This window comes from Larimichthys crocea, unplaced genomic scaffold (genome assembly GCF_000972845.2).
Source record: "Larimichthys crocea isolate SSNF unplaced genomic scaffold, L_crocea_2.0 scaffold457, whole genome shotgun sequence".
Lineage (NCBI taxonomy): Eukaryota > Metazoa > Chordata > Actinopteri > Sciaenidae > Larimichthys > Larimichthys crocea.
Genome location: NW_020855955.1, coordinates 1 through 18,492, shown reverse-complemented (window position 1 = coordinate 18,492; position 18,492 = coordinate 1). Strand labels below are relative to the sequence as shown.

At 40.0% G+C, this 18,492-nt stretch overlaps 1 pseudogene; it reads right to left on the bottom strand.

The window, feature by feature from the left end:
* Window positions 1-183: 183 nt before the first annotated feature.
* Window positions 184-17,528, bottom strand: LOC113745109 (meprin A subunit beta-like; annotated as a pseudogene).
* Between the last annotated feature and the right edge of the window lie 964 nt (window positions 17,529-18,492).

Below are 18,492 nucleotides of genomic sequence, written 5' to 3'. Positions count from 1 at the left end.
ACAGTGCACACAAACAGATGTGACCTTACCTAATGACCTAATATGACCTATCAGTTTGTTTTAGTCACATTGTGTGGCTGAACAACAAAATTTGGTAGGTTGACAGGATGAATGACCCCTTGGTCAAGTCTATAGCAATACTGAGGTCACCTCCTGAACATTTTTGTGGTAATTTATGGAGGTTTAACAGTCTGGGGACAGTTTACATTCACAATTTAGAGTCCAACAGTGACTGTGTGGAGAGAACTTTGAGAACAATCAAAGAAATTGAAAGTTTTGGGAGGTTGTTTAGGGGGACTTCGACTCAAAATTACCTCATGGACCTCAGTATGCCTAAAGGCCCTAGCCTGCCCTGTCCTTTATAGGACAACCAAATGCAGGACAAGGACTAACCTTACTGGCTTAACTCACTACAGGTAAACCACTTCAGTTGGCAGACCCAAAAAAACAAAGAACATACCAAATTCGACTTGGAACTATACATTTGACATTACATTTAGTCATTAAACTGATGCTTTTATCCAAAGTGACTCAAAAAAAGGAAAACAATCATGGTACAGTGTGACAAGGACATGTTAGTGCAGCAAGTACTACTCATAGAATCAAGTGTCAGTTCTACAGGGGGATATATTCAGCATGTCCAGTTGTTGGTAGTGCTAGAAGAGGAGGAACTCTCTTGTTAGAGGGATGCCCCTGATCTGGTTCCACCAACAGGGAACAACAGATGGGAAAAGTTCTCTGCACAGCTCAACGACCGGGGGGTAACATGCCTGTATAAAGGTGTTCAAGTAGGTTGTTGCAGATCTGGAAACTACTTTGCAGGCAAGTATTAGCAATTTAATGTGGGCTGTTACAGGTAGCCAGAGGAGCTGTCATGTCCAGGAAACATTGTTAAGTTAATTTATTCAGTTTTTGTCATGTGTTTATGATGTCTTATCATTTCCTGTTTTATTTTGTTTCCACTTCCTGTCTGTGTCTATTGTTGACAGTTTTACTTTCTCTCTTTGGCTGTTTCCTCTGTGTTTTCTCTTTGTCTGTGCCCTTACCTTGTGTGTATATAGTCCGTGTCGCCCTTTGTTCTGTGCCAGTTCGTCTTGTCTCATGTGTCTGAGAACCAGTGCTTTATCCATGCCATTGTCAGGTCTTGTTGTTTTGTTACTTTGTTTATTTGAGTTGGATTTTCTGTTTGTTTTCTTTTTCTTTCTTAGTCTAGCTTTAGTTGAGTGAGTTTTAGTTTCTTAGATTAGTGTAGAGTTGTTTTCTCTGTCAAGAGTGATTTTCATTTTGTTAATAAAAACTTTATTTTGAAACTTTTGTCTGAGAGTTGTGCATTTGGGTTCTGGTCCATAGTTCGGTCGAACGAACTGGCCAGAATGAACCCAGCTGACTCAGACCACATAACGGCAGCCATTCACGTTATGTGGTCTGAGTGGCGTACGTCCTTTTCCATGCTCACGTTCAGATGTATCAAACGTGAAATGATCCTGGAAATGTGCAGTGCCCAACGCCAACTTCATGGCTGGCGTACGCACGTTTCTACAGCTATTGTTCCTTTGGCGACACTTAGAGGTGATGCTGGGAAACTGTTAATAATGTGAAAACAAGTAGTCATCAGAGTGATGTGCACATCAGAGACACACTTATGAACATTTAACACACCCACGTGTTTGCAATTATATGGGTAGATATAAAAGCATGTGCAATGTGATGAAGAAAATGGTATTAACAAAGGCAGCGTTAGTGTTGTTAGAGGACCTTGCAAATGGTGCAATCCGACGTGAGCGATTTAAGGAACGCAATGATTTACTTGCAAATGATGATAATTGCCGATAAGCCGATTTTCTTTTACCAAGGCCAGTGTGCGAGAGACCACAACACGGCAAGTGCCAGGGGTTGTCTGTGCTGACCACGGACCACACAGGTGCTGACCACGCTGGGGTTCTTGGCAACAGGGGCATTCCAGCAGGAGCTGGCTGATCAGTCAGGAGTGTGCCAGTCAACCCTGAGCCGAGCCATGCCAGCCTTCTGTGCCGCTGCACCACGCCTATGGAATGCCCTTCCTGACCATCTGAGAGCATCACAGACCCTTGAAAGTTTTAAAAAAAGACTTAAAACTTTCCTTTTTTCCTCATCGTTTTTAACGTGATTTCTTTTGTTGTGATTTACAGTACTTCTTGCTTTGTGTGCGTATATTATGTGTGTGTATTGTAGCACTTTGAGATTTGCTTCAAATGTAAAGTGCATTATAAATTTATTATTGTTATTATTATTATTATTATTATTATTAGCTGTGTGGTATGGAATCATCCGAATCCAGTCATTCAGGTAATTCAAATTCCCATACAATGCTGTTAAACAGTATTGTTGTTTATTTTCTGCTGGTGAAATTAGAGCTGCAGAGCTTTCTAACAAGCCCCTGATTGTCTCCGGGTATTCAGTAACTATATCATTTAAATGGGGGCGTGGACAGGGAGGAGTTTGGCACCTCTGTATATGCGCTCAATTTCACGTTGATTGGGATGTACAAAAGAAACATGCTTGGATCCATGCATAAGCATACTTTGATACATCTGAATTTTTTTGTGCGTACGTCAGTTTCCGGGTTTTGGCATACGCCAAGTTTCACATGGAAATACATGCAAGCATTTGTACATGAGGCCCCTGGTCTTGTTAAGTGTCTGAAGTCCACACCTTCCAGACTGAAGAGGAAGAAGGCATCATCTCCTTTGATGAACTTTCGGCTCTTCAGCCTACTATGGGTGATGAAGACACTTGTTCCGTAACCTGGGCCTCGATAGTAATAGCTACCATCAGATGCAGTCACTTTAGAGCCTACCTTCCTGGGATTGTCCCAGTAGTACTGAGTGCCTGGAAGAAACAGAACGGTCATTCCCTGGAATGACAACTCACTGGAATCCATTCACTGTTTAAAAAACAGAAGGAGTGGATAATCAAGCTAAATTATCCACCTATCTCTTACCGTCAGAGGACTTCTTGCCAGGGTCAGTGGTGACCATTCGGTGCATGTTCATTTGCTGTCTGATGTCAGATTGTTGATCCATCAGAGCCATAGTTGCCTGCTGCCATGGACACGGCCACTTGAGATTGTGGTCATTGGGGCCTGAGGTCAGGTGGAAGTAGGTGGCCATGTACCCTGGACGGTCACTTCTACCATTTAGGTATACTCCTACCTACAATCACAGAGTGGTATGAAGTAACATTCACGTACTTGCTACTTTATTTAGAAAAAAAAAAGAAGCCAAATATAGATATTTAACAAAAAATGTTACAGTGGAGAGCTATGCAGACATTGTGTTATGTCAAATCCTACTATGAATCCTACTCTACCCTTATATACCAAAACAACCAACCAGCGATTGTCAAATAATAACATGGTAACTGTAACTATACGAAACAATTGTGTGAAGCTCTGGATATCAAATAACCATTTCTGGCTAAAAAGCTTAGTGGATATTGTCACAGTTACGTCTTCAACATGATCATCAACTGATGAGGATACTAGCTTTTTGCCTGGGACACACTGATTTCAGTCTTTTAGCACGTCATACACATAGTGACTATATATATTCTATTATATTCTTTTACCTGGAAGGAGTAACCTGCTGGTGACAGAAAGCGAGGGCTATACAGTTTATTTCCTGGTGGTGTGGTGGCCAGCAGGCGGGTAATGTTGCGGATGTGCCAGATGTGTCGTGGGCACTTTGTGGATGATAGGTTAATGTCATCGAGAGAGAAACCTCCCTTTGATGAACTCTTTCCCCTCACACCCTCAAACACCACACGGACCTTCCGTGACTCACTGACCAGATTGATGTTATGCAGTTCCCAGGAGTCCATGACACCTCCTGTAAAGAGAACAGATACATATATATTAACATTCAATCATAATGCCAAAGGAACAGTATGATTTGAATCACCTGCTTTATTCCTTTGTGCATCTGGAAAAATTGCTTAAAGAGGGAGCACACCTCAGTAGTTATGGCAATCTAGAAGTTTGAATTCATGTTGTACATTTCATTGATTTTCATTTTTAAATGTACAGTGTTGTTTATATTGCAGAATTTAATATGTATTTGTTGGGACCAGCAAATCAAAGAAATGATGGTTTTTATTGTTAATCTTGTTCGTTCTCCCTTCCACAGCTCTACTTGGATAGGCTGGTTTGAAACTGGGGAGAAGGCCTATCAGAGTGTATATATGTTGAGAATGGTTTGGTTATTCTTCCTTGTTGTTAAATGACTATTTTGGTTTGATGACTGAATAAAAGTCAACCTGTTTTTCACACCTCCTGACCAGTGTGAGGCTTTGTGACCCTGCACCTCTCTTTATAACATGTCTAGTTTCATGTAAATGCCTGGTTTGCAGACTCTAAAATGAAGGGTTACCAAATATCCAACTTCACAGCAAAATTCAACATGTTTACAGCCTGTTACAAAAATAATTTCGGTCTCTATAGCTAATTCCCCCATTCATGACAAGTGGAGTCTGAAGTCTGAGTTTTTTACATTAACAGGTGGGTGCTGTTACAGATTTGTTTGAGCACCCAGGTGTCATTCAGTGTCACAAAGGCTCTTCAGAAACCTGAGGCGTGATGTCACTGCTACAACATACTTCTTTATACTGTCTATGGTTGAAACTCTACATACTTGTACAAAGGCATACTCATGTCCGCACTATCAACACTGCCACGGAAGAGGGGGTGGGGTGAGCAGTAGCTTTTTTGCATTAAAGACAAACAGACACTGTAAGTAACAACATTACTATAATAAACTTACTCATGATAACTGACAATGACAACTGAATTTCTAATTTCATCATGAAGGGAATACACCGAACATGTATGCTGCCAAAGATTTTATTTAGAAAAAATACATGAAAAGGAGTCAGATAACAATCTGAATGAATTGTTAGGATCATTAGGTAATGTGCTCTCTCTTTAGTACTGATTTATTCAGGACATCATCATGGAGTGGTTGAAATAGAACAGGCATGTCCAGCCCCGGGCCAATCATGGCCCATGGTCAGATTTCATGCAGCCCTCCGCTTTATTTTTACATATATTATTTATGGTATGCTAGGATTGTCAGATACTGTATGCTGGAAGATTTGGCTTTTTTTGGTTGACATAACAAAGCATTTGAGTATGTTACATGTTAACCTCTAAGGACATAACTGCTGGTGTTATATCTGTAGATGTGACAGAAAATATTACTTTCTGAAAGATCTTGTGAAAGACTAGATCAAGAGTGATATGTTTTAAACTTAAATGTTAACAGACTTTGTATTTATCATTATAAGTCATGTTTAAAATGACATGAGGTTTAGATTTGTATCAACTTGCATGTTTAATGTATCCATACAGTTTATTCTTGTTATCTGACTTCAGATGTGAGAAAAGGAAAACTGGAATGTGACGATGAAATAAAATTGTTACAGACGGTAACTTTTAATCTTCATTTTTAAAATGTTAGTATTGGCCCCGGGGCATCTTCACATTGTCAAATCTGTCCCTCTTTAAAAGAAGTTTGGACAGCCCTGAAGTAGAAGGTAACCCTTTGGTTGGGTGCTCCTGTAATGAAACAGACATATTTAGAACAGATTTTCAAACACAATTTAAGAACTTGGGGTTTGCGGAGAGTTAATTATCGCTAACCTAAAGTTCAATGATGACAGTTATGACTCTAATGTTCACACACATGTCCATAAATCAGCAAGGGCTGTTCGAGCAGCACCTCATCACCTTTAACTTGCAATCTCCTCCTCATCCTCCAGGCAATCAGTAAAGAAACCACCAACATGGCTGCTGCCACTGAACCTACCACAGCTGTGACCACGGTGGGATTATTAGCAGCATGTGGAGCACCTTCATCAGTGGCCTTCATCAGATCAGCATCAGCGTGGACGACAGAGCGGGGAAGGGCTGAGGATCCAGCAGATGAGATATATCTGAGGACAAGTAGACAACAGTCATGACGCTTCAGAAACAGAATGATCTTCAAGAATAGTTGTGTGTGATTTCCTGGGGCCTCATATACAAAGCTTGCGTATGCATAAAAGGAGGCGGGGCTGACAGGTGAGTGGAAAGTTACTGGGTGCAGGTAAGAGGGAAAAGCAGGCAGGGGACCGGAGTGGATTGTGACAGTTATGGGCAAATAATATTGCTGTGATCGGTTAGAAACCAAACGTGTAGAGATCAGGAGGACTTTTAAACAGAAAAAATAAACTAACTACTAAAAAAAACTAAATTGTACTGTATTCACAGCATGTTATCCCTGGCAATGGCCTACACTGACATTCAGGACTGAAACCATTTAAAATATCTACATCTAATATAAAACACTAACCATGTCTGGATTTCTTAGTTTTGCATGTTTTTTTTTTTTGTAGCATCTTAGTTTGGGATTGTTATCCTCTTAGTAGTAGATCACTTGTTTGTAATGGAAATATAAGTAATACAATCATAGCCACGAGCCTTAACAATGTGAAAATGTGTAATAAATTAAATTCTTAGAAACTTGCAGTATAGAGGTTGAAACTTAATTGTGTGGAAAAGGGAGGACAGACACAAGGCAGAAAACAAAGTAGAAACGTGAGGGTGGTCAAATAAAAGCGAGTTGAAATAAAGTTGAACAAGGCATGCTGTGTCACCGGATGTAATATATGCTATCAGTTTTAGAAAATCCAGCCCAAATAATTTGATTGGATACTAGAGAATCATGTGATTTTGATACTATTATTTTATTGAAGGGGAATAAAAATGGGTGGTACCAATTTTGAGATTATACCATTATAAAAGATGATGTTTTGAGCTGAAAAACTACTTTCCTTTATGAACGAAAACCTGCTGCACTGAACTCTGAAGTGCTCTGGTGCCTTTCTTGAAAATAAGATTGAATTTATGAATAAAATGTTGCAGAAGTCAAGGCTTAGTCTCTAACTCAAGATTCAGACTTCGGACACACAACACAGTACAAGCTCATCTGTGAAACGCAGTGGAGGTAATGTCATGGCTTCTTATGAAATGGGCTCATTCATTTTCATTGATGATGTTGTCAGACCTGGACTTAAGAAGGACTCAGATGCAGATATATTACCGACCAGGCAGAACTTTATTTGGAGAACTCCAACACTGAGTGACACAAAGAACACTATGAAAATTACACTAGAATCAAAAAATAAAGATACGTTTTCAAAAATATACTCTACAAAACAAAACCACTCCAAAGAGGGGAAAAACATAAAAGCAAAGAGGAAAAAGAAAAAGAAAATCACTCCACAAAAAGGGAGGACAAAAGCTAAATCCGCTATAAAACTGAACAGAAAACAATGACCATAAACTATGAAATTTACAACAAAAAAATCACTCACGTGGAGGCAAAAACTACAAGAACATGTTATGTGGAGAAGCAAGGTAGATCAAGGACTGTGGAAAAGACTGGCTTGGGTGAACGACTAGAATGAAACACTCTGGCACAAGACAAAGGGAGACGCAGACTATAAGACACATGAGGGCAATGTGGAAACAGGTGGACACAATCAGGAATCAGGGAAGACAAGCCGACTGGTGACACATGCGGAAGGGCAAGTAACCTGAAACGAGAGGAGAGTTACTTTTCAAAATAAAACAGGAAATGACAAGACAAGACAAAAACCCAGCTTGACCTCACCGCATGCCAGATGTAACCCATGATGGCAGCAGCAAAATGAACACACAGGTCTACAGAAACATTTTTCTGCTAATTTAAAGAAAGATGCAACCAAACTGTTAGGGAGATCCTTCATCATGCAGCAAGATAATGACCAAAAACACACTGCCAGAACAACAAAGGAGTTCATCAGGACCAATAAGGGAAGGGTTTTAGACTGGCCAAGTCAATCTCCAGACTGAAACCCTACAGAGCACGCATTTTGCCTGCTAAAGAGGTGACTGAAGAGGGTAACCCCCCAAAACAAACAACAACTGAAAGAGGCTGCGGTCAAAGCCTGGAAAAGCATCACAAAAGTTCACAGGCTTGATGCAGTTATTGCAAGCTTAGGATACGCAGCTAAATAATAAGTTTTATTTACTGTAATCTACTTTAAGTCTATCTGTACCAATACTTTTGCTCATATGAGAAATGGGTGGCGTTCAAACAAAAGGTGCTATCTTCTACGTTGTGTATCAGATCAAAATGTAAATATCTGGAAACAAAAGCTGAAATGTTGATCTCTTGTCTCATATCCAGCTTGTGATGTCAAACCCAAGTTTTTTCAGTCTACAGCAAAAATAAAGGAATTAGCCTCACTGTTCCAATACTGTATGTGAGGAGACTGTATGTGTGCGCATGTGTAGCTGGCTTATAAAACCTTTAACCTCTTAAGAGCCAGTATGCTGTTTATTTGGTTACTGTTGTGAGGAAGCACCAACTCTCTCACTGTTTGCTGGGCTATCTTTGCTAAGTATGTTACATTTTCTTTGTTTTATTTATTTAACTGATTCTTTATATTAATTAGAAGAGACACAGCATTGTCATCAGAGGTTAATTAATTTCAAAAAACATATTAAAAATTCAATCATAATGCCAAAGGAACAGTTTGAATTTGAATCACCTGCTTTAAGTCCTTTGTGCATCTGGAAATATGCTTAAAGAGGGAGCACACCTCAGTAGTTATGGCAATCTAGAAGTTTGAATTCATGTTGTACATTTCATTGATTTTCATTTTTAAATGTACAGTGTTGTTTATATTGCAGAATTTAATATGTATTTGTTGGGACAAGCAAATCAAAGAAATGATGGTTTTTATTGTTAATCTTGTTCGTTCTCCCTTCCACAGCTCTACTCGGATAGGCTGGTTTGAACTGGGGAGAAGGCCTATCAGAGTGTATATATGTTGAGAATGGTTTGGTTATTCTTCCTTGTTGTTAAATGACTATTTTGGTTTGATGACTGAATAAAAGTCAACCTGTTTTTCTACACACCTCCTGACCAGTGTGAGGCTTTTGTGACCCTGCACCTCTCTTTATAACACTGTCTAGTTTCATAGTAAATGCCTGGTAATTTGCAGACTCTAAAATGAAGGGTTACCAAATATCCAACTTCACAGCAAAATTCAACATGTTTACAGCCTGTTACAAAAAATAATTTCGGTCTCTATAGCTAATTCCCCCATTCATGACAAGTGGAGTCTGAAGTCTGAGTTTTTATACATAATAACAGGTGGGTGCTGTTACAGATTTGTTTGAGCACCCAGGTGTCATTCAGTGTCACAAAGGCTCTTCAGAAACCTGAGGCGTGATGTCACTGCTACAACATACTTCTTTATACTGTCTATGGTTGAAACTCTACATACTTGTACAAAGGCATACTCATGTCCGCACTATCAACACTGCCACGGAAGAGGGGGTGGGGTGAGCAGTAGCTTTTTTGCATTAAAGACAAACAGACACTGTAAGTAACAACATTACTATAAATAACTTACTCTATAATAACTGACAATGACAACTGAATTTCTACATTTCATCATGAAGGAAATACACACGAACATGTATGCTGCCAAAAGATTTTATTTAGAAAGAAATACATGAAAAGGAGTCAGATAACAATCTGAATGAATTGTTAGGATCATTAGGTAATGTGCTCTCTCTTTAGTACTGATTTATTCAGGACATCATCATGGAGTGGTTGAAATAGAACAGGCATGTCCAGCCCGGGGGCCAATCATGGCCCATGGTCAGATTTCATGCAGCCCTCAGCTTTATTTTTACAATATATTATTTATGGTATGCTAGGATTGTCAGATACTGTATGCTGGAAGATTTGGCTTTTTTTGGTTGACATAACAAAGCATTTGAGTATGTTACATGTTAACCTCTAACATGCTGGTGTTATATCTGTAGATGTGACAGAAAATATTACTTTCTGAAAGATCTTGTGAAAGACTAGATCAAGAGTGATATGTTTTAAACTTAAATGTTAACAGACTTTGTATTTATCATTATAAGTCATGTTTAAAATGAACATGAGGTTTAGATTTGTATCAACTTGCATGTTTAATGTATTCCATACAGTTTATTCTTTGTTATCTGACTTCAGATGTGAAAGAAAGGAAGAACTGGAAATGTGACGATGAAAATAAAATTGTTACAGACGGTAACTTTTAATCTTCATTTTTAAAATGTTAGTATTGGCCCCGGGGCATCTTCACATTGTCAAATCTGTCCCTCTTTAAAAGAAGTTTGGACAGCCCTGAAGTAGAAGGTAACCCTTTGGTTGGGTGCTCCTGTAATGAAACAGACATATTTAGAATAGATTTTCAAACACAATTAAAGAACTTGGAGTTTGCGGACAGTTAATTATCGCTAACCTAAAGTTCAATGATGACAATTAGTTATGACTCTAATGTTCACACACATGTCCATAAATCAGCAAGGGCTGTTCGAGCAGCACCTCATCACCTTTAACTTGCAATCTCATCCTCATCCTCCAGGCAATCAGTAAAGAAACCACCAACATGGCTGCTGCCACTGCACCTACCACATGCGCTTGACCACGGTGGTTATTAGTCATTCCAGTGGAGCACCTTCATCATGGGCCTCCTCCGAATCAGCCATCACCTGGGACGACAAGAGCGCGGGAAGAGGCTGAAGATTTTAGGCCGCAATGAGCTATATTCTGCAGGACAACGTGAAACAGTTCATGCACGCTTCAGAAACAGATATGATCTTCAAGATAGTTGTGTGTGTATCTCCTGGGGGCCTCATGACAAACCTAGCGTATGCATAAAAAAGGGGCTACGTCTTTTTCACGCTCACGTTCAGGATTACAAACGTTGAAATGAATCGTGGGAAATGTGCCAGTGCAACCGCAACTTCATAAGCTGTCGTCACGCACGTTTCTACAAGCTATTTCCTTGGACGCCACTATAGGTGATGCTGGGCAAATGTTAAGTTGGCAACAAGTAGTCATCAGAGTGTGTGCACCGGCAGAGACACACTTATGAAAACAATTACACACCACACCACCGTGTTTTGCAATTATATGGGTAGATATAAAGCATGCGCACTGTGAGAAGGCAAAATGGTTATTAACAACAGGCCAGCGTAGGCGTTGTTTAGAGGGAACCTGCAATGATGGGATTAATTGACCATAAGCCCATTTCGTTTTACAACGGCCAATGTGCGAGACGAGCAACAACACGGCAAGTTGCCAGGGGTGTCTGTGTCCACAACAGGTCTGACCACGCTGGGGGTTCCTGGGCAACAGGGGCATTCCAGCAGGAGCTTGGCTGATCGGTCAGGACGTGTCCAGTTCAACCCTCTGAGCCGAGGCATGCCAGCGTGTGGTATGGAATCATCCGCAAGTCATCTGGTACATCACAATTCCCTTTCATTGAAAGCTGTTGGAACAGGTCTCGACTAAACCGCAAATTTGCAAGCAAGTGCGGTTCCTTAATGTAATTGGAACGCTATTGACGCACCACATCCTTGCTAAAAAGACGGCATCCACGCATGAATATTGTTTTATTGTTAAAAGGGAACAATTTCATTTCATCCAATGTCATCATATGTGCGTGGCACCAAATGCAGCGAACATAATCATGGCAAGATGGTGGCCTTGGTTTCAAAACGCCTGAATCCTTCCAGTCTATGACTAACGCATGTTGGGAAAAACCAGGCTGGCCACGGGCGCGATGGGGGCTTCTGGGTGAGTAAATAGTGTTATTTTTAATTAGTCCCGTAGTAAACCCAAGCGCAATGCACTTTGGGGCATGTGCACATTCACAATATCATGTTTGTGGTCGTCGCTATATTTCTTGATGGTGAAATTAGAGCTGCAGAGCTTTCTAAAACACACCGCCTGTTGATTTCTCCTGGTATTCAGTAGAACTATATCTTTAAATGGGAGCGTGGACGGGAAGGATTTGCAGCCTCTGTATATGGCGCGCATTCCCAATGTTCATTGGGAGTACAAAACGAAAACATTTGCGTGGATCCATGCATAAGCTTACTTGATACATCAGAATCTGTTTTGTGTGTCAGTCTTTCTAGTTTTGGCATGCGGCCAAGTTTTCACATGGAATACCACGCAAGCCATGTCACAGACGGCCCCTGGTCTTGTTAATGGTTGAAGTCCTCCACACTTAGTACTGAAGGAGGACAGAAGCATTCATCTCCTTTGTGACACTGTCGGCTCTTCAGCCTACTTGTGGGTGATGAACGGTACGGTTTTCCGAAACCTGGGCTGCGATAGTAATGGCTACCATCAGATTCAATCACTCTGAGAGCCCACCTTCATGGGATTGTCCCAGTAGTTATGAGTGCCTGGAAGAACACGGCAAGCCCACTGTCATTCTCTGTTGGGTGGAATGACAAACTGACTTCCATTCCACTGTATAAAAACAGAAGGGGTGTGGATAATCAAGCTAAATTTCCACCTATTCTCTTACCGTTCAGCAGGACTTCATTGCCCAGGGTTTCAGTGGTGGCACCATCTGGTTTTTGCAATGTTTCATTTGCTGTCTTGAATGTTCAGATTGTTGATACATCAGAGCCATAGTTGCCTGCTGCCATGGAACAGGCACGGCCACTTGGATTGTTTGGTCATTGGGGCCGCTGAGTCAGTGGTGAAGTCCAGGGCCGAATTACCCTGGCGGTCACTTCTACCCTATTATGTCTACTCCTACTCAATCACGCGTGTATGAGTAACATTCACGTACTTGCTACTTTAGTTAGAAAAAAAAAGAAGCCAAATATAGATATACAAAAAATTTACAGTGGAGAGATGGCAACTTGTGTTATGTCAAATCCTACTATATCCTACCTATCCTTATATTCCAAAAACAAAAAACGCAACCAGCGATTGTCAAAAATAATAACATGGTAACTTGTACTATAGAAACAATTGTGTGAAGCCTGGATATCAAATAACATTGTGCGTGCTGAGAGCGGTGCGTGACAGTGAGAAGCACAGTTACGGGGGGTGGGGGGGGGGGCTGGGGTGGTGGTGGGGTGGCGGGGGGGGAGGGGGGGGGGGGGGGGCGGGGGGGGGGGGGGGGGGGGTGGGGGGGGGGGGGGGGGGGGGGGGGGGGGGGGGGGGGGGGGGGGTTGGGGGGCGGGCGGTGGGGGGGGCGTGGGGGGCGGGGGTGGGGGGGTGGGGGGGGGGGGGTGGGCACGTCAACACATAGTTGACATAATATTCTACTATTCTTCTTTTTACCTGGAAGGAGTAACTCTGGTGACAAAAAGCGAGGGCTATACATTTATTTCCTGGTGGTGTGGTGCCAGCAGGCGGTAATGTGCGGATGTGCAAATGTGTCGTGGGCACTTTGTGATGATAGGTTAATGGCATCGAAGAGAAAACCCCCTTTGATGGACTCCTTTCCCCTCAACACCCTCAAACACCACACGGACCTTCCAGCCCTGACCAGATTGATTTATCATTTCCCAGGAGTCCCTGACACCTCCTGTAAAGAAAAAAATAAATAAAATAAATAAAATATATATTATATATATATATAATTAATTATTATGTTTTATTGTATTTAATTAATTATAAATGTAACCAGTTTTTAAGATTTCTGGGTAAATCACTGAGTTTCTGATGATTCACACTTGCACATTCTAAATCTTCACCAAAGTCAGACAGTTCCCGGTGTATACGTTAAGGCTTTAATGATAATTATTATATTTCATTTAATTACCTGAATACTCTTGATGAGTTTCGACACACCACCAGGGCGGTGTTTTGTTATACTCTCGAACCAGAATATTGAGAACCTCGTCAGCTGCTCCGGTGTAGAGAGGAAGAATGCAGACACTGGGCAATCCAGTTTGGGGTAAAGCAGCGCTCTCCCAGGAATGCACGGTCACCAGGTTCATCAGAAGCTGTGCTGAAGTGCATGAAGTAACCGTCCTGAGGTCACAAGGAGATAACAATGGGTAATATCAGCCCTCAAAGTTTGTTATATTAACATAGTAATCTAAACATTGAAAGTTAAATTAGTTCTGTCCATGATTACTGGACAGGAATAAATCACCACAAGGTTTTAGTGCTGTATGGGTCAAATGTTATTAGCCACACAGCTTGTGGATAGACCTTTAGCTCAGTATGAGTAAGGATAAAAGTTAAAGAACATTGACTGACTCCAAATAAATAGTTTTATTATCTTTTGTAAAGGCAACATTTTCCAATCAAATTCAGGGACAACATGTGTAAGAACATTCATCTTGTGCAGATTTTACAACAACCATGACACAAATCCCTCTTTAAATTGTATCTAATAAATAATAAAATGTCATAGTCAATCTTGGAACCTCATACAAATCACAAGACCACAACTGAATAGTGCAGAGCTTTTTTTTCTAATCTGCAACCACTGGTTGTATTACAAAGGACCTTGCAACAATAATCAAAGTGAATATGATGTTTTTTTTTTTCTTTTTTCCATTTGGTGAAAACAAACATCCTTGTAGAGGTAATAAGATCCATGTTGTTTAAATGCAGCCTGTACTTTGTACAGATTATTTATTAAAAATCAGGGTTAGTGTTTAAAACAGACACTGAAAGCAAGGCCAGTATCTACTGTATGAGGCCTGATAAGGGAGAATGTGGATGTGACTACTTTTACTTGTCACTGCTGACTGAAACAAACACACAGAGATGTTTTTCATTCATTTCTTTTGTCTAAGTCTGCCACTGTTAACACTAATTAGAAATGACTCAAAGTTTAGCACATCATGCATTGTTAAATGACTGACATTCACCTTTGCATTGTCCCATGTTGGAGAAAGTCAGTGTGAGGCCCTCCTCCCACAGAACTACGCTGATCCCACTTTCTGTTTCCACCAGGACCCTGAATCATCCCACAAAGTTCTCCCTGCTCAAAGTTACGCTAAGCCACAAAGGTAGAAGACGTGGCTGTGGAGAGAAAAAAAAGAGTTTCATCAAGAGCAGCAAACAGCAGATTGAAATGACCAAGACTTTTATCTTAATTGGAAGGCTACTAATTATTTATGTAGTTATTACTTTAGTTTACACTGGAAGTGTGCTTTGGATCAATTATTGATTATGATAAAATCAGAAATTAAATAATCAGGACTGGACTGATGCCTGCCATTTACCAGGTCAATCAAGTATATCACTCGCTTTTTTACAGTATTTTTTCATTCCCTTGGTCCGGTAAAAATGACTTTTATGTCTTTCTTAATGCAAAAAAATGCAACAACAACACAATACAAGAGAGTAGAATCTGAGGAATTGGGACCAACAACAGTACTAAAGGAAAGTCAAGATTACTTTCCAGGGACGAACTCATATGCTTTATCCAAATGAGAAAAGCTTCAACCTATTTCATGTTCTATTAAATCTGATAAAACAGTATTAGCCGTGAGAATATTCTGTTTGTGAGGCTGAAGTGTATATTTAAAAGTGTGACAATATTCGTGACAGATGCCGCGAGCAGGCTGCGTCAATTTGCCCCAGAGCAGCCAAGCTGTCGGAAGCCAGACACAGAAACAGCTTGTTTTATTTTGATCATTGACAGGATTCTCTATGCTAAGTTAAATTTTGGTCAGGTCAGGTTTAATCCAACCAGTAAGAAGCTGTTGTTTTGGCCCAGTAAAGCTAACAAGTATTCTGTAAGAAATACATCAATATTTATTATGCACCTTGACAAATTTCTTTATCAGATCAAGCATGATAGAGATGTTAAAAAAATCATTTTGACAATAATATTAAGAAGAGAAATATATCCAGCATATCAAACATATCCAGCTTTCAGAGTGACAGGTTGAGATGACTCATTGCGTTGTAGAGACGGTTGACCTGAGGTTTATTACTGTTGATTATTAACTTAAAGTTTATTGCCCAAGATTATCAATCTATACTGAATTATCTTCTACAGGAAAACTCTGACCTTTTAGTAACTGCTAAATTATTATGGGACAAAAATTGTTCTTCAATAAGTGATTTCAGTTTACTGATTGAAACGCAAAGGACCTTCCCAGTGTAGATTATTTAGCCCCTTTACTATGGAGCATGTATAGTACATTAAGTCTACTGTTTTCAAAATAGGTCACTGTGTATTCCCCTCTTCATTCAATATCCGATCCTGATTATATCATGATATACATGCTTCTCTCATGCAGGTTGAATCTCATTACATTGTACACTATTACCTCATGTTTCTTCATTGTTTGCTTCATTCACACTTCACTTGCTTACTTACTTACAATGTAGTTTTACTAATTTGTGCAATATTTTGAGAACAAATATATTCTGCATTGCTGAAATACACATAATGCATAATCAGTATGCCACTGATATCGCCTTTTTTTGGAAACCACTTCACCAATGAAGTGCCTGGATCTCGGCACCAGAGTATATAAACTGTGACATATTCTGAGAGTTGTCAAGAACCTTTGGAGTTAAAGCGAGATAGCTAAGTTAAGACTGTTATGCTAAGAGTAATGAAAGTAAAAATAAATATACTAAGTTTACTAAGCTGTGATATAGTTGCAACTATTGCTGTACATAGAATTTGTTGTCCCCAGACTCTCTTGTGGAATGTGCAAACTTGTGGAATGAAGGTAATCTTTCTCCATGTATGTTTGATTGATGATATGACTCACTGCAGTTGTAGAGAAGGTTGAGTTTGGTTAGGCACTGGCACTGAACCCAATCCTCTGACCAATCACATCCATAAAGTGGGGGATCCTTGGTGACGATGGTGGGCTCAGAACCGATGCTGAAGGACGTTTTGCTGAGTGCATTACAGAGCCGTAGTCATAGGGAACACCTAGAGCACTCGAGTCATCATGTTTTTTGAAGTTGCTAGTTTTATCTGAGGAAGATTGATGGAACAACAGAATTGCAACCTCAGTTATGTGTAAAAAATGTAACCATAAGGAGAAAAGGTGTTTGAGCTCTAATTCAAGGTGATCCATGTTAATGTTACTTTTTTTTCTGATGTGATCCTGCATGATGGTGACATAATCATACACGGTCACTCTGGCTGCTCATGCCAGAAGCCTAAAGCTGCAGGAACTCATGCTCAACGGTTCCTAGACTATCACATTTTTTACCAATGGACAGCTGCTGCTTCCCCACATGCCGGTTAACCTACACGGGAAAAACAATCTGTAAGAAAAGAGATGCCCTTAATGTAATAGAATTTTATGACCAGGAGAGGTCAGAATTCAGAGAATGACAATGTGGTCACCAGACAACTCTAAGTCCAATATTAACTCGTCTTTTAGCCCTGTTTTGGTCTCATCAACTCCTGAGAAAACCTTTCCATGATGAAAGTGTGAGACCAAAAACAGTAAAGTTACGATTTGTAAAACTATATTATGGAACTGAAAGATGCTGAAGGGTTTGCCAGAACTGATGACGAATGCTCATTCAGCTCACCACTTCCTTTGTACACAGAGATGTAGTTCTTCTCTCCTTTCATGGTGTGAAAGTCAAGGCAGGTCTTCCAGTACTGTACTGGTCAAATGCCTTCAGGATCACTCCCTTTGCATTCATTCTATATGTTACAAAATGTAAGACAAAAACATTAAAAAGTGTACTAATTTGGTGCGTAGCCAAAATACATGTTTGAGTACATGTCCTGTATGGAAACTCACAGGAACAGATAAATGGTAATGGACTGTACTTATATAGCGCCTTTCTAGTCTTCTGACCACTCAAAGTGCTTTACAGTACATAAATAAATAAATAAATAAATAAATAAATAAATAAATAAATAAATAAATAAAATTTTTAAATATAACATTATATTTATATAATAAATATATTACCCATTCACGCACATTTCATACCACTGATGGCATTGGCTGCCATACAAGGTGCTAACTGCTCATCAGTTTGAGGAGCTAACCATTCCATACACATTCACACTGGCGCAGCCTCAGGAGCAATTTGGGGTTCAGTATCTTCAACATGCAGACTGGAGGAGCTGGGGATTGAACCGGCCGATCTTCTGATTACCCGCTCTTACCTTCAAGGTCGAGATTAACACATTTACTAACCATATTGTCTGACTATTCAACAGAATAAGAATAAAAATGCAGGGTAAGAAGACAATATAGCATACACTGTCATATGTAAGAACATCATTAATAAGAAAAACACTCAGGGAATACCAAGTCACAAAATATTTCTGATGAAAGGTCAGAGATCCTTACACCATAAAGTGGTTCAGAGTCTGATGAAGAGGAATAAAAGCAGAGCGATCCTGTCCTGGATCTGGATGTGATCAGAAACCTTCAAATGGTTACAAGAAACTGAATTTTAGTTGTTTCCCACTCTGAATAGTGAATCTTCTCAAAGTGGGAATCTGACCCTTATCCTTAGCCTTAGAAGTTATCACAAGAACTCATACATGGTTTGCTACCCAAATCTCAGCAGGCACTTGTAACAAGTTACAAGCACAAATACAGACCATAGCAAAATACAATTCAGTTAAATGTGGGCCATTTTTGATGCA